Raw genomic sequence first — 17,660 nt, forward strand, 5'->3', positions numbered from 1 at the left:
TTTAGACATAAATTCATCTTTATCGATGAAAGGTTCTTTTATTCTGGTTATGCATGATGCTGCCCCAGGCTTCCTTTTGTAAGATGGAATCCCTCCGTCGCTGGAGGGTGCATGCCTGAAAATGAACGATGGCCAAACCGACAGGATGGTTCCTCCCCTTAGGTTCGAACCTAGGGCTTTCTTGACGGTGATCTTTACAAAAGCACGTTGCCACGTTTTTCATGGAACCACAGAGTGGCTGTGAACTACCAACCTTTAGGTTTAGTTGAGTGCCAGCTAATTCTTGCCAGCAGGGCTCCTTGCAAATCACCACATTATCAAGTAGAAGAAGGAAGTGTCAGGACTGAGTCATGGACATTATGCAGTGAGATCTTCAAGATGGGCAGGACTCTGGGAGACAAAAATGGGAGATCATCTTTGCCCTTCAACCTGAACAGTGATGCTGCGTGCACGCGCACGTGCGCGCACACACACCCCCCCTTCTGTGTCTCCATTGTAAAAACTTCTGTTGCTTTAGGTCGACAAACTGTTTGGGAAACAGCGTTTTCACGGATGGAACGGAATATATCAGTTCTGCTAAAATGAGAGGAATGGGTTCTTGAACATCACTGGCTTATGGAAACATGCACAATAATCGTGGGTTTTGTGGGCAAATGGGGCTAGAGGCACATAAAGAAATGACAGTGACACACTTAAGCAATAAATAAACCAAACACAGAGGTGGCACAGTTTTACACGTGTTAAATGGGCAAAATGCATGTAATAAATGGGGACGTTTGCCCTGGGAGCGGGGAGGGGGAACTCAAGCTTGCTTGTGGCCAGTGAGCATTGGAAGGTGTGCAGTTTGTGAGTGAGTGTGAAGTGGAGAACAGTGGGCGATCTGAAATCTGACAGGAAGTGGTTATACCCGCCGAGACCGGTGTGGCACCGAGCTGCGTGAACCGGGGGAGCTGGCACAGAACTGGCACAGAATGGCGTGGCACAGAACTGGGGGAGCTGGCTGGGGCGTGACGGTGGGCTCATTCTACCTTCCTGGATGGATCCGTTCACATTCTGCATGTACCTAGCGGTTTTGAAACTAAACCTAAGCAAGCTCAAGACTTGCATCCTGCGACCCTTGTTCCCTAATCCAGCAATCAGGTTGGAACCTACTGTCTTTTCAAAGCAGCTCCAGTTTGGAACTCAGGATGGTTACAAATATGAAAACTGGCTTTGACAAAGATGGGATAGGTAGCCCCACTAACAGCCATTTGGTTATTTGGAAATGTTGCCCTTGCCTCATGGGCAAGTGGAAAGCTGGTCCAATGTAAGGTCTCCTCAACCAGGCTGGCATTACATAAAACTAAGGCGAACTAGGAAGGATCCCTAAGCTAAAAAGCCACCGGAGGATTTGCTGTAGGCTCTACGGCTTAACGCCAATGCTTTGCTTCTTTAGTATTCCCATTGTCATTTACTGCTCTAGGTTATATAGCCGGGTGGGGAGCATTTAGCTTAAGGTCTGTAGAAGGTCCACAAAAGCCTCGATATTTGCTAACATCACATGCCTCACCAAGAGAAGCCATTTCCCAGCCATCACATTAGGGGTGAGTTCATTGAATGTTTGACCAGTGTGGCCCTCGAATGATGCTGTGAATATCGAAATGCCCCTTGGCAGAAGAAAGGTTCCCCACCCCTGTTATAGAAGAATTTCTTCTACATGATTTTTCATGGCCCCAAACACTGTTGATAAAATCATTAGTTATGAAATTAGAGGTCTGAGAAACATGCAAAAAGCATAAAAGAAATTGATTGATGGAAATTATTAAAAATTAAAATGCTTTCTTATTAAAGACAGCTCAAGAAAATGAATAAATGAGCCACAGATTGGAAAAATGTGCATTTGTAGTTCATTTATTGTATGTAGGAATTGTATATAAATTATGCAACCAAAAATAAAAATTTTAAATCTGATGCCATCGAGTCAGTTTTAACTCATAACGCCCCTATAGGACAGAGTGGAACTGCTTCGGGTTTCTGAGACTCCTCACCTTGCTGAGAGCCGACAGCATCTTATGTCTTTTACGTGAGTGCGACTGGTGGGTTTGACTGACCCCCCTCCTTGTTCACAGCCAGGCTTAATCAATATGCCACAAAGCTTGATAAACACTTGAAAAAATGCCACTATGAATTAAATTCTTCTCACTCACCAGAAAGATGAAAAGACAAAATATAAACAGCAACTGACAAAACAAAGAGAACCTTCTGGTAAGATATTCTCTGTCTTTATGAATGGATCTTCATTAGAGTGCTTACCGCTGTCTTACCTCATTGAACTGGGCATGTGAGACCTGTGTCTTGTATGTGACAACATACAATGTATAAAATGGGTTTCTATAAACATTGGGGCTGATGCTTAAATTCATAATTTAAGAGGCAGATAGATATATCTCACTATATCCTCATTAGTCATAGAAATTATTATACAGAGAGATATTTTTTAACTCATTATGGTACCATATTTTTGAGATATTTATTTTATATGTAAACAAGCACAATCAAATGCCTTGTAAAAGACCATGTAATATGCCAAGGTGTCATATGGTGTACCTAATAAAATGTCTTATTAATCTTGCTTCAACTCAAACCAGACAAGTTGATGAACTTCTGAGATTTAGTGATGTCATGTTTCTGGTTAATATGATCTTAATATTAGAAATTTAAAACACAAGAAGAATCAACTATCTCGTAAGAGAAATACTTCATAAAACATTAAAGTCTTTCAGGTTTGGCAGATTTTCCTGAAGAATCTTTGCATTTTTGCAAATTATATTTTCTTCTCATTTAACTTAAGTGGGTTAATAAGAACTTATATTACTTTCAGGAAATCACAAGGATTCAATAGATTATCCAAACTATTCTTTAAGCAATAGCGGCTTATAGAAAATTCAGTGACCACCCATCCATATCCAACTACTGAATACATTATCCATTTCCAAAATTAAGGATTATATATATATTGAAAGGAAGCCTAAGTATTGAATTAAGTAAAGAATCCTCATATTCCCCATGGAACTGTCTCCTAATTAAGATGTAAAGGTAAAATCAGTACAGGGGGTTACTGTAGTGTGAGTGAGGCCCAGACAAAAGTCATTTTGCAATAACAAACGTCCGGTCACACTCTTGGTGACCCTGACAGGATAAAGGGCATTAGAAAATATGATTCTGTCTGAGTTTCAGCCTAATGGATAACCCTGAGTGCTGCCATAAACAAACATAAACCAAACCTTCTCCACATTATTTCAAAGCTTCAGCTTAAAAGTTGCACTGCTCTGTGGAGCCATCAAATGAAAGATTTCCTATATTGCTCTCTATCTTCTTTGCCTGACTTAGTCCTGTGAAGAACTCAGATGCAACGTCTGTTTTCATAGAGGCCTTTTGCAACGGTTCTCCCCATCATTTCTACGAGGTTGGTTTCTATTCAGAAGCTCTCATGACAACGTGCAAATTTCAATTATGTAAACGTATTATAACCTGAAACAGCTAGCATTGGCATTATCAGTTTAATGTCTCTTCTTCACTTACACGTCCCCAAATCCTTAAAAGCCAGGCTCGTTCTTGCTCATCATTGTAGGTCCAGCATCTAGCATTATGCACTTAATTAATAAGTATTTGTTGGTTGAATAAATCATCATGTGAAGAAAGGAAGATGACTCACATACAGGCTTCACAAACTCCTACACTATAATCTATTTCAAATATCCTAACAAAAGGAGAGAAATCACACTTTTAGAGTACAATATTACCGCTGAAAATATTCACTAGATTCCCAGTTTGTTGTGTTGTTTTTTTTGCATAGGGATGTCTAATTACTCCAGCACCATTTGTCCAATATGCTTCTACCCTTTCTTGACTATATTGTCTTTGTTTTTAAAAAGAATCTGTCTATGTATGTATGGGTTTATTGATGGACACTCAAGTAAAATTTTGCTGGAAAGAATTAAAAAACAGTTGCAGCAGTCCTTTGAGAGGGAACTGTCAGATAAGAGCCCGCAACACAGGGAAGCCAAGATAGACAGACCCCTCAGAGACAGTAAGGAGTCTAGAGATACCAGGAGGATTAGAGGAAGGTGTGGGGAGAAAGGAGGAATCGATCACAAGGCTTAACCTAGAACCCCCTCCCAGGGGGATGGACAATGGAAAAGTGGGTGAGGGGGGACAGAGGATGATGCATTATTTTCATATAGCTTATGAAAATAATAATCTATAACTTATCAAGGGTTTGGGAGGGAGGGTAGGCGGGAGAGGGAGGGGTAAGAAATGGGGAGCTGATATCAGGGGCTCAAGTGGGAAGAGAATGCTTTGAAAATGATGATGGCTGCATATGTGCAAATGTGCTTGATACAATGGATGAATGCATGGATTGTGATAAGAGATATAAGAGCTCCCAATAAAAGTATTTAATAATAAATAAAAGTTGGAAAAAACAAAAAGAAAGGGAACTGTCAAAAATTCAAGCTGGATTCAAAAGGGGATGGGGAATGAAGATATTGTTGCTGATGTCAGAGGGATCTTGGCTGAAAGCAGAGAACACCAGGAGGATCTTGTCTTGTGTTTTACTGACCATACAAACACATTCATAACACATTATGGATAGCATTGTGAAGAGTGGGACCACCAGAGCACTCGATCTCACCCCGGCTGAAGCTTTACATACAGACCAAGAGGCCATCATTTGAAATCAGGCATGCATCATAACTTTTAACCGTAATTACTCAATCTGCATGCCAAACACACGATGTGAGGAGTTGGACGATGTGAAGGAGAATGTGGCATTGGAATGGGCAATGTTCATCTCACTGCCACAAGCATTTTCATAATAATCAAAATTGTAATAAACAGAAAGATGGCTGTTTTAAAGGAATTCATTTTTTCTTGTAGCCACAATCAGTGCTCTCAAAAGCAAATAAAAAATCAAATGATGTATTGTTTTGTACAAATCTGCTGCAAACGATCTCTTTAAAGTGTTAAAAAAACAAAGATGCCACTTTGCGAACTAAGATGTGCTTGACCTGCACCATGGTATTTTGAATGACCTCATATACATACAAGTTGTACAACGAATTAGGAAGACTAAAGGTATCTTCTTTTTTTTTTAAACACAGGACTGTTGGGGTTGGCTAGAGGAACAATTTCATGGAGACTCATATATGTCTAAGAAAGAGCAATTGTATATACAAGAGCAATTGAACATTGAGAAAACATTCCAGCTCAGTCCAGACCAAGTCCATAAGTCTGATATTAGCCCATATGTCCGATACCAATCTATAAAGTCCTCTTTGGACTCATGAAACACATGCAATGATGCCAAATGCAGGAAGATCACAGGTCAGTGGGTGGGAAGTCTTGTGGATCCAGTGGCGTTGTAAGCATTTCAGCACTGGCAGGGGTCTCAATGTGGCTTCTCCAGCTCATGGCACTAGTGTAGATCCATGTGGCTTGTCAGCTGCAGTGTCTCCGAGGGAGTGAGCAGAGAGAGCGAGTGTCTCCCGCCTCCAAGGAGGAAATAAAGGAGTTCCCAGAATCATCAGAAGGCCATGCCCACACAGAGGCTTCAATGGCTATGACCTGATTGACAGACTAGACTCCACCCCTTCACTCTTAATCCTCTCAAGTCCCAAATTGACACCAGATTATGTAACTACCACAGAACAATTCGCAGTTGCCTAGCAACATTGATGAGTTCTTTCTTTTGAATTTATTATTAATTGGGAATTAATACATATATCATACCATTACATAGTTCAATCACATCCAGCAGCATTGTACAATTGCTACCACAATCCGCTTCCAAACATTCTTTTTCTTCCTGGACTCCTTGACATCATCTCCCTTTTACTCCACTACAACTTACTCTACATGCTGCCCTATAGGTTCATCAAGCCACACTTTCACATACTCAAATACAGAAAAAAATGTCACATAACTTCAAGAGGGTGATTTTTTAATGACATAACACCTCTGAGATACACCCTAATATAAACAAACAAAAATACAGCATATGCTGAAAACAAGATCAGGCCCACCATGCATTGGTCAGGGGGGTAATCAACTGACAAATGTTTCATTGTTCAAGTCAGATTTATGCTTTTGATCATCTATATTCAACTCTCCAAAGCACTCGGTTTCGTAACTCCTATCCTCCCATCCCTCAGTTGTAGATAGAGAGGTTCCCTGGAGGCTTATTTCCTACATAGTTCCCACAAATGAATCTTGGGTTCCTACTGTCATCCACAGCCTTCTGCAAACTGAATTCTCACAATTCAGGTTGTGATATTAATCCCTCCTTCAACTTCAAATTATATGATTTATAATCCTTCGGTGACTAATGGTGGTGTGGTACTTCCATGGGGACTTAGTTGACATCTCACTTAGATGGCTGTTTGGAGACAAGCCTTTAAGATCCAAGATGCTATTTAATCTGATAACTGGGCACCATCTAATTTCTTTGTCACATGTTGTGTTCCCTTCCTGAGGGCAATTATTGAGGAGGAGGATGGATTCTATTTTTCCCTTTCCATTGAGGTATTCTTCTGATTTGAAGCCAATAGCATATTTCTTTTGATTACTCATTCTTGAAATCAGGTTGTTAGCCCTCCAATTTTTTTTCTTTTTAAAAACATTCTTGGATCTTTGTATTAGTTCTGAGGGCTATAATAAAGCACCACAAATTCGGCAGCTTAAAATGGCAAGCATTTATTCTGGGAAGGTGTGAAGATCAGATGTTTGAAATTAAGGTGCCCGCAAGGTCAGGCTCTCTCTAAAGGTTCGAGAGGAGAATGATTTCTTACTTCTGTCAGTTTCTGGTGGCCTCTGGCATTCCTTAGCAAGTGGTACCCTAACTCCAATCTCTATCTCTATCCTCGCATGACCTTCTCATATCTGTGTGTCAGAGTGACCCTGTCCTATCTTCTTCTGTAAAGAAACATCCATAGGATTTAGGATCAACCCTAATCTAGTTTGACCACCTGTTAACTTATTTCTTTAAAAGGTCACATTCTGATGTTCCAGGAAGAAATGGATTTTTAGGGGGACACTGTACAGCTTATTACAAATCCAGGGTTCTTTGTATTCCCATATGGATTTTAGAATCAGCTTGTTAATTTATAAAAAGCTTGACAGGCTTTTGAAGGAGATTGTATCTAGTATATAGATCTCTCTGGGGATAATTGACATCTTAAAATTTTTTGAAGTAAGAAAAAGAAAACTGAAATGATCAAAGCAATCCCTCAAAGGCTGAGGGAACATAAAGTGCAATTTACATAGCCTATTCATTGTTTTAGGTATTATGAAGTAATCTAGAAATGAGATGAAGTATATGAGAGAACGTGTGTAAACTATGTATAAATAATACACCATGTTATATAAGGGACCTGCACATCTGCAGATTTTGGTATCCAGGGAGAGGCTGGAGTTAGATTGGGTATAGGGGTTTCTAGAACTAATTTCCCAAAGCTACTGTCAAGTGTATGTTAATTTCTTAAATTTTGTTTATTTTATTTCAATGATATCTGATAGTTTATGTGCAGATTGTCATTGCCTTTGATAAGATTTATCTATTAGTATTCCACAGAGGTTATAAAATGGGCTGCTTACCTCAAGCTCAACTGTTTTGAAAGCACCAGCCACCCTCTGAGCAGTGATGAGGCTTTCTCTTTCTGTAAAGAGTCAAAGTCTCAGGAATGCACAAGGGCAGTTCTATTCTATCCACAAGGCACAAGGGCAGTTGTATTGGATCACAATGAATCTGAATTAACTCAATTGCAGTGAGTTTGGTTTGGCTTATTCCATATATTTTTATACTATATTAAAAGATATGAAAAAATTATTTCCAAGTTGTTCATTGCAAGCATATAGAAATACAATTTGTTTTGTATATTGGTATTGTATGTTTAAAAAAAAAGACACCATTCCACATTGATAGATAAGAAGCTTTTGAAATTAGCCTCTTTGTCAAGGCATTCAATAATAAAGACATTCAATAATATTGAACACTTTTGAAATGTAACACTTAATGTGCTAACCATTGATACTTTGGGGAAATTTCTTTGATGATTAACTATTAAAATATATTACAGTATATCATGAAGCCAGTGACATGAGTGTACAAATTTTTGACTAAGTGAGACAATAGTAGAAATACAATTTGTATACCAAAACTTCACATAACTAACAAATCATACATAAACATATGGATGAATATGACTACATCAATGTATACTTTGAAGACCAAAAGTCTATATAGAAAATTTTGAAGAGTGCTGATTCCATTACCTTACTAGACACTAGAATGCTGGATGGCTTTCCTAACTAATTTCTTCATGTTTGATCACATTTTATGACTAACTCCATAGGTCACAAGATTTTTTCTTGTCTTAAACTGAGTGGAGAGGTTTTGTAGCCGCTAGAGTAACTTCCTAAATATACATATTTAGGAAACACATAAACACCTCTTAAATAAAAACAACAGCAAAACTTTTGGAGCTGTCTTGGACAGCCTAAATATAACCTACTTGGTAAATTTTGAATGTGACAGTGATCTGAATATAAGATCACCTGGTTAAACATGAGTGTTTTCTGAATGATCCAAATTATTATACAGGTTCAACTTTGTTCTTTACAGTTTCATATTCATGCTTTATACAAGTACGTTCCCAAAGATGCCAGGAACCCTTGACTATGGGACTTTGTTGTTCAGAGCATATAAAATAACTGTGATAATTTTAGTCTGAGAAAAGGTAAAACTTCTGTCTACCAGCTCAGTAGTGATTCTGATAATTTTAGTCTGAGAAAAGGTAAAACTTCTGTCTACCAGCTCAGTAGTGATTCTGATCATGAAAAGACCATTACAGAGGAAGGATGAGTAACTGTTGACCTTGCAGTTAATATTCCATCATGTACCCTAATTACTACTCTACCAAATTCACTACCATACAGTTGATGCGGACTCGTAGCAACACTATAGCACAGGGTAGAACTGCCTGTGGGCTTCTGAGACTGCACCTATAGGAGGAGAAAACCCCATCTTTCTCTGGACCTCGACACAGAGTTCCTTATGGAGTCTGAGAGTCCTACAAGGGGAAGGTCTGCCGAGGGATGCCCAGCACTCCATTGAAGGAAACCTCAAAATCCTCTTTTCCCACTTGCAAGACTTTGAAACATTTCCTACAGCGAAAAAGAATTAAAGTTCCCCTATGATGAAGAAGGCTTAACACAAGATTTCAGTGATTTCTCAGGGTTTTATTTTGTTTTTTAAAGACCTCGCTGCTCCTCCACACATACACACGGCACTCTGCTTGTTAGAAGTCCTACACACTTACTACACACAAACTTCTACTTTTTAGACCCTGTGTTAGTTAAAGAGGCATATGTTAATTACTTAATGTAAAAATAAACCAGGAGAACACGGTACCCTCACTGATTGCCTGACTGTTTTCTGGTACTTACAGCTGAGAGGGAAATTAAATGATCAGCACTGATTGGAAGTTCAATGCTTGTTGTTATTTGGGGAGCAATCTGGAAACGTAGCTGCAGTTAGGCAGAAGGGTATAACGTGATCTCCACGCTGGTGTGCTCTGCATGCCCGCTTTGAAGGATGCAGCAATATTTCAGGAGCCAGAAGTTTAACAGGCAATGAAGCCATATTGATCCTATTTCTGCCCAGAAAGAACAAGAAAGGGGCCACTATAATAACCTCATATATAATTCTAAAAGATACAAACATGTTCTAGCAAATGTGTAAAATATAGGGGGGGGGTATACACAAAATATTCCTGTAATCCTCAGACCCACAGGTAAACATTTTTATTATGCTGGTATAAATTTCACTCTCTCTTTCAAACCTTGCCTCACTCAGTATCTATTTTTCTCTCCTTTATATTTGCAAAATTTATTTAAACAAACTTAATTTTTAGTAGAAATTATAGCCATAATCTTTAATAATTTGCTTTTTCCTTGTATGCTGAATTTCTCCCATATCGCTAAAAATGTGGCATTATGAATGGTTTGTGAATTTTATTATAAATAAATAAAACATGCATTTTGTCATAAATTGTATAATAAATATTGTTTAGCCGGTAATATGTTAAAATCTGAACATTAATAAGATAATCATACTAGATGATCTTACTGTATTTTTTCCCGAGGTGCATATTATTTTCAAAGCTCTCATTCAGTCGCTTGATTTTCTGTCTACATTTAGACCACCTGAAAAGAAAACTAGGAATAGTTATGTATTTTAATTGTTTATTTATGTTGGTGTCACCAGTTGGAGAATTATGCACTACACTAATTAAATTTGGAAAATAAATTTTGCTTTAAACTTTCTTAAATAAACCCCTGGATATTTTGTCACCCTTATTGGAATTTTCATGGGTGAATCTAATGGAAATAAAATGAGAAAACCTTCAGTTTCTAAAGTAATGTACAAAAATGGTTTTACAAAGTGCACAATACAACATGGATAATATTTATTTTTCTGATTTTACACAGTTGTTTTATGCCACAAAATTCAAACTATTTTCCAGGGTTTTTTTAGTTCAAATTCCACAATCCAAATGTTTTTTCTATATCTGAGATTATATTAATGTTATTAATATTATAGTAATGTGTTATTAATATTAAATATTGATTGATAGGAAAACAGGAAAGAAGTTCCATCATATGTGATAGCTTATAAAGATAAATAAAAACATTTACATACAAAAGCTACCCCCAGATTTTAAAATCAATGTTTGGTGAGTAATGTTTGCCACAGGTAAAGGCAAAGTTGGGAGTGTAGGAGTGAGAGCAGATGGGAATTTAGGAAAGTAATGAAAAATATAAACAATATCTCCTTTTATGCCTCTGTCCTTTTTGATTTAGTTTTGTCTCACACATATTTTATTAAACCAAATGACCATGATTAGTCTTACCTTCAGCAATTGAACATCAGACCTCATCTGACACAACACCGAAGAATCACTTTTTGTTATTTGGCATAATAAATACCAACTTAAGTTGTGACTTAAGTAGTTGGCACATTTTCTTTTATGATATTTGCCGGGCTGCATATTTTAGGGGACCCCGTATGAGTCAATTTAATCTACATTCTTACTGGTGTAAAATACAAGCATAATTTATTTTAATCAATGTAGCCCTCAGCCATTTCAAATATCTTAAGGGAGAGGAATGGGAATCTCTAGAGAACATGAAAACTGAAAAGTGTGAATCACCTACATTTCTCATTTACCCATGCTAATTAAGACCAAGCTTTTGAAAGTTACCATCTGAAGGAAAATTAAGCCAATTAACCCACTGATGAAGATAATTTTCAATATTCTATCAGGAGGCAAACTTCTTCACCAGCCCTTCTCCTTCCTACTGTGGGGGTAATTTCCATACTGCCTCAGCGTTGGGAACTTTAATGAGTGGTGTGCCAATTCTGGGGATCCTAATTGCAACTTTTATTTAAATTCAGATTTTTCTGCCCCTCAGCTCTATTTCTGATTGGTTGGACCTGATTGCTTTCAGACCCAAGTAGATTTTATTTGGCGACCCATGGAAACAAGCACGGATGCTGTACTCTGAGTTTAGAGGAGAATCCTCCTAAGATTTAGCCTTTCCATGTCAACTGGAGCATAAGAACCATTTGAGGTTCATTAGAAAAGGGATTAATTTGAGAGCATTAATTACCAAATAATTATAGCTGATGTATGTTACTCCTGAAGCTATATTTCCAGATCTAAAGTGGTTTCTCTGATGAATACATTTCTCTCTAATCTCAGCATATCCCAGCTTTATTTTGTTTTATTGCTTTCCGCTACACATAGGGTCAGCTAGTATGATTAGCATTACAAAAAAAAGACAACATAACAGTAAAAATGCCTTTACTAATGGGAACTAAGCAAGCTACTCTGCCCAATTATTTGTAAGATAGATCCTTGTTAAAGGGGCTGAAAAGATTAAATGAGATAAATATATGAAGATTAAAAGTCTTAAGGTCTATTAGACATTTAATGAGACACTCAACAATTATTTATCTAAAGATTTTACCACTTTCAATAATTCAATAACATGGTTGGCACAGAATTAAGATATAGAATTGTGATCTTACATCTGGTCCTGTTCACACTTCTAAGTCACCAGCATGGTCTATCAACATGTTTGAGTATATGGTCCTTGCTCCAGATCCTCCGAGCCCAGCAGACACCTCTGACCTACTTTCAAGCTCACTGTAAGTTAGAAAACGTGAGTACCTTTCTGCCATGCGCTTGCTGTCTTAGATGCCTTCAAGTTCATTTGATGATGACAGAGTAGAACTCCCCCATTGAGTTTTCTAGATTATAATCTTTTATGGGAGGACTTCACCCGATTTTTCTTCTTCAAAGCAACTAGATGGTTCAACTGCCCAACCTTTCTGGTTAACAGCCCAATGCTTAACCATGCTGTCAACAGAGCTACATTTTCTTCACTGAGAAATTGAAAAAATTCAATTAATATTTTAATGTACATTAAAAGAAACCACACTGAGTTAGTTTATTGTGCCAACTTGGCCAATAAACACCTGTGGGATAAATTGAAGGACGGAGGGATAAATAGCTCGGTGATCCTAGCCTTTCGAGTTCTCAGGGCTCTTGCTTTCTGATGGTCGGTCCAGGGTGAAGCTGCCCTGGCAAGTTCCCTGCTTCAGCTGGCAAGGCTCACTTCCTGCAGGACATCCCTGAGAAGAAGCCACATGGACCTACCCAGATGCAGCCCTGGGTGCTGGAGCAGCCGTGTGGAGACCCCTGCCAGTGCTGAGATGCTTACACATTCACTGACTCGGCTTTCCTCCTGCAGTTGGCATCATAGTGTGTTTGTGAGCTGGAGGAGGACTTAGTGGATTGGTGTTGGACATATGGGTGAATAGGTTAATGTTGGACTTGTGGGCTTGGGCAGCACTGGGTTGGGATGCTTTCTTGGTGCGCACTTAACCTTTATATAAAACTCTCTTATACATGAGTTGCTGTGGATTTGTTTCTCTAAAGTACCCTGACCTAATACACACACACACACACACACACACAAGTAATTTAGCTTTACTTTTACTATGTCAAGCCCTGGTGGTGTAGTGGTTACAAGTTGGTCTGCGATGCTCATGGTTGGCAGTTCAAAACCACCAGCAACTCTGTGGGAGAAAGACTCAGATTTCTACTCCTGTAAAAGTTCTAGTCTTGGAAACCGACAGGGAAATCAACAGTCAGCATTGACTCTACAGCAGTGCGTTTGGCTGGGGTTTCGGTTTTACTATGTTGGACATATTCAGGTAATCTTTACCAAAACTGTGTTTCCTAATCAATCATGATGACCAGTGGAAGTAACTAGAATTAATCAGTGCCAGTTTAGAAAAAATATTGGTGCCGATTATATAGTTAGCCTTGAGAAATGTATACTCCGAGGACGTTTTCTTCTTCAACTGAGCACAATCAAATCATCTCACCACAGCCACCAGTATAATCCCGGAAACAAAAGGGCCTTTCTCATAAAACGTGTCATGAACTTCTTTGTGGTGAGTTTCGAAAAGTTTATTGAAAATCATTCCAGTTTTGCACTTACTGATTTCCACAATACTTGATATAAACAGTGACTGAAAATACAACACAGCTCAACTCGGTGTATAAGAAGACACCTAACCTGATTAGTCTCAGAATGGTAAAATCTATGTAAGGCCTGCCATTTTCTACTAACAGACAGCAATAATAAAGACTATCCCCCATCACAGTTGGAAAACTTGTGAAACCTGGAAAAACAAGACAGTCCCGTTGAGTTCTGCGTCTCACAAGTTTTACTGCATAAGATATCCTAAGCCAGGAAGCCTAAAGTAGCAAAGGCATTGCTTCAAACAAAACAGAAAAACAAAATTCACTCCCATTGAGTTCATTATGATTCAGAGTGAAGCTACAGGACCGGATAGAACTGCCTCTGTGGGTCTCTGGGACCATAACTCTTTATGAGAGTTGAAAACCTCCTCTGTCTCCCACAGAGGGGCTGTGGTGTGTAACTACCGACCTTGCAGTAAACAGCTCAGCACACTGACTATTAGCTATACAATTCCAGACTATTTCACCCAAGATAGTTCCTCATATTGGGGCTATGCCTCTCCTTGATCTCTTCTGTTTCTCCCTCAGTGTTGTTGTTGCCAGGTCCACCAAGTCAGTTCCAAGTCACAGAGACCCAATGTGCGACAGAAGAAAACACTGCCTGGTCCTGCACCACCCTCATCATCGTTCTAATGCTTGAGCCCATTGTTGCAGCCACTGTGTCAACTCTTCTCATTGAGTGTCTTCTCTCTTCACCGTCGTTCTACCGACCAAGCATGATGTCTCTTCCCAGGGACCAATCTCTCCTGATAACTTCTCCGAAGTCCATGAGACAAAGTCTCCCCATTCTTGTTTGTAAGCGACTTTCTGGCTGTACTTTTTCCAGGACAGATTTGTTTGGTCTTTGGGTGGTCCAGCGCACTTTCCTTATTCGTTGCCAGCAACATACTTCAAATGCATCAAGTCTTCGATCTTCCTTTTTCAATGTCAAATTTCACATGAAGGAGAGGTGTTTGACAATACCATGGCCTCAGTGAGCTGCACCTTAGTCCCCAAAGTGACATCCTTGCTTTGTAATGCTTTACAGAAGTCTTGTGCAGCAGATTTATCCTATGAATTTTTTCATTTGATCTCTTGATTGCTGCTTCCATGAGCACTGAGTGGGGTTCCCAGCAAGATGAAATCCTGGAGAACTGCGGTCTTTTCTCTATTTGTCCGTCTGCCTGGTCCAGTTGTGAGGATTTGGGTGTTGTTTACATGGAGTTGTAATCTACATTGAAAGCCTCCCTCAATTAGCTTTTAAAGAACACATTATTATGTTGCCATAGTAAAGAAGACTACCCCTGTCCTCATTTCCTCAATAACCTAGGAGGTAAAATGTCCTTTTTTTTTTTTTGTAGTCTTTATTTATTTATTTTTTTTCTTTTTTAACATTTTATTAGGGGCTCATACAACTGTTATCCCAATCCATACACACATCAATTGTGTAAAGCGCATTTGTACTTCGTTTCTCAAAACATTTTCTCTCCATTTAAACCCCCGACATTAGGTCCTCATTTTTCCCTCCCTCCCCGCTCCCCCCTCCCGCATGAGCCCTTGATAGTTTATAAATGGGTATTTTGTCATATCTTGCCCTGTCCTTTTTGACCTTGATAGCCCACAAAACCTGCCCAAACAGGCAGCTATAAACCCTTCCTCCAATCAGAGAAGAGGTCACAAATACAGAAACAGTTATACAGTATAAACCCTAATCCGAAAAACAGATCAAATATAGAGAAACAATTGGGGCAAGAACTGTATGGTAGAATAAAATTTCACAGTTTAAATGAGGCTTGTTACTCTGATGCATTACCTTGTTGGTCCAATGGGGAAATTCAATGAATTAGAGAAAACAAAATCAAACTATTGGGCTGTGTGAGCTCCTTCATCATTTCCTGATTCTAAAAAGAGAGTGAATTCTTTTTATTTCCCTTAATGTTCTCCAGACAGGTGTGCACGCGTTTCTAAAGAAGGACATCATGCTGAGTCATGCAGGAGGTCAGTGGAAAGGAGGGAGACCCTCAATGACACAGGCACTGCAAAAATGGGCTCAAACATAGGAAGGACTGGGAAGATGGCACGGGGCGGGGCAGATGCTTCCTTCTGTTTAACTTGGATTGCTGTGAATCAGAACCGAGTCAATGGTACCTAATCACAAAAACAATAAGGTGGGCCAATTTATTTTACATATGAAAATCTTAATTTTGAATATATATATGTATATGTGTGTATACACACACACATATATATGTATATATGTATATGTGTGTGTGTATCTATCTATCTATAGAGATAGATAGATACACACATACTAACAATTAGAAAGTTATCCTGCAGAGAGGTTTGCTGAGGAGCACCCTTGTGACAAAGTTCTGTCAAGATTTCAGGAAAGCAGACCTGGGGTGAAGAAGAAGGTGATTTGCATTTTGGTTGCAACTAGGTCTCAGTAGGGAGCCTGGTGGCTGTGAACTTCATCACCAGCAACTCAAAACCCTCAGCCATTCTTTGGGACCAAGACGAGACTTTCTGCCCTCGTAGAGTGTCGGCGTCTCGGGAACCCCCGGGGGCAGTTCTCTTCCGTCCAATAAAGTCACTACGGGTTAGCATCTACTCGGTGGCTGTGAGCGCTCTTTTGGAGGCTCCACTGACCTTACCAGGAGCTCTTCCTTATGAAGGGACTATGCCTTTGTATCCCTTCGGGGTTGGTCTCATAGAGTCTCCATGGGAGCAGAGGCTGTGAGCCACCTGCAGTCACAATGTTGCTCATTCCCAGCTGGCTGACAGGAGAACATTAGTCTTAAAGTGGGGACCTGAGGACAACACCCACAAGAGAGCTCAATTTTGTGAGGACTAGAAGGAAGGGTGCTAGTAGGTCATTTTATTCCTAGCTAGTTCTTACTTGGAATAGATAAGAACCACTGGAAAGAAAATGAAAGATTGGTTCAAGAACCGGGTTGCTCATTGAAAGGTTATTGGTTCGAATCCAGCAGTCACTTGATGGGCGAAAGATGTGGTATTCCATAGGACAGCTCTCCTCTGTCCTCTAGGATCACTGTGAGTCAGGATTGACTCCATGAATGTGGGCGTTTGCATTTGGGGTTTCCAACAATGGCTTTATATTGTACCCTACACCTGGGTTATAACCCTTAGGAAAGTTGTATGGGTGGATGGAAGAGAAAGTCAATGGTTTCATAGCGTAGGGTGAACAGAAATACTGACTGAGAGTGGACTGTTGGATTTGGAAGGGTCTGATGCATAGGGTGCTGGAGAAAGTTTAGGCTGTCTACTCCCAGGAAGATTTAAAGTCTTAGAAACCCAAGGGGTCAGTGCTACCCCACTCTACAGAGTTGCTGAGATGGCATATACTCAATGAGAGAGAGAGATAAGAGAGGGCTGGGAGAAGATTATAAAGTAGATTTTCCATCCATGTTCCAGCTGATGCCTGCATGGGAAATATTTACAATGAGGATCCAAGAGGAATAGCTAGATCGCAGCAGAGGTAAGGATAGGAGAAGTGGGTCAGAGGGTCAATATCTCGTTACCTCCCCAAATAAAAACAATATGTGCCACAGATTTTTTGTGACAACGTGGCACCCATAGGAACATGTGGGTGGAGTTTAGCCTGTCTATCAGGTCGCAGCTTGATGACCTCTTTTGGAGGTGTGTAACCTAGATAAATGGCTCTAGGAGGCCGTCCCTTCTTCTTTCTCCCTGGTGGTCTGACCAGACGGCTGCCTGAGTTAGCTGCCCTGCCTCTGCAAATGGATTGTGTTCCCTGTGGGCCGAGCCCACCCACAGACTGTGCTGTCCCACTTTGCCATGTCTGCTGCCTGCCAGCCGACTCTGCTCTCTTGGAAGTGCTCCAGATGCCTCACATCGCTATACCTGGAGGCTCCACTGCGACCTACTTCACTACACTGAGCTACTGGTCTCTACTGTACCACGACATCTCATCTTCCTACTGTCTGCTTCCTCGGCCTTGGACCAGAGGCCTGCACGAGTTGATAGGACCTTTAATGTGTGTGT

Source organism: Echinops telfairi, unplaced genomic scaffold, assembly GCF_000313985.2.
Source record: "Echinops telfairi isolate 266 unplaced genomic scaffold, ASM31398v2 ScPeMD7_31;HRSCAF=116, whole genome shotgun sequence".
NCBI lineage: Eukaryota > Metazoa > Chordata > Mammalia > Afrosoricida > Tenrecidae > Echinops > Echinops telfairi.